This window comes from Leucoraja erinacea, chromosome 26, assembly GCF_028641065.1.
Source record: "Leucoraja erinacea ecotype New England chromosome 26, Leri_hhj_1, whole genome shotgun sequence".
Classification (NCBI taxonomy): Eukaryota; Metazoa; Chordata; class Chondrichthyes; order Rajiformes; family Rajidae; genus Leucoraja; species Leucoraja erinaceus.
In genome coordinates, this window is record NC_073402.1 from 1,626,355 (window position 1) to 1,627,130 (window position 776).

Genomic DNA, 776 nt, shown 5'->3' on the forward strand with positions numbered 1-776 from the left:
TGACCCATAAGGCTTTTTCCTCTCACTCGGTATTCCTTATTGTGTCGATGTAGATCTCTGAGTGGGTCATGACACATAAAACGTGGTTCAGGTGGGTATGCCCGGAATTTCATGACTGGACCTGATATTCCTGGTCTGTTCTGTTTGGCCAACCCTTGAATGGGAATGTGACACTATCTGGTGTCATAACCATGTTGTCCAATCGCTGTAGATGGGAGAACTGGCTCTTTGTGTTGAGGTAAGGCCACCAGCATGTCCATCTTCAGTGTAGGCTGTTCCAGGGTGAGTGACCTGGCTGGTGATCATCCCCTAAGGTATGTCAGGATTTCACTGACATCCCAATTTGGGTGTACCTATTTCTGGGGAATGGACTGAATATACCTCTCCTGTATCTGATCACCAGTGAGCGGTACCCAAGTTGAGTAGGCTGACAGAACATTTCCTTCATTGTGGTGAAGACCTGCCAGGAGCTCCAGTACAGTTTTTTGTTGTAGTTGAATGTGTAATTCCTGTTTTGGAAAAACAGTGTCCCATTTCTTGATGCTCCTTAGGTATATTCCCTAGGATATGCGACGGAATGCTGTCATCAGGCTGATAGTGCTGCTGATCCAAACACAGCAGTGGTCTTCCCAATTCTGCAATTCTTTTAATGACCATATCGAGGATCACTGGGAACCATGCCTGTGGATTTGGTCCACTGTAATTTGCGTAGTACCCGACTGATGTAGTATCTATTGAAGAGGTAGAAGGAAAGGAGAAACATAGAGTTTAGATTC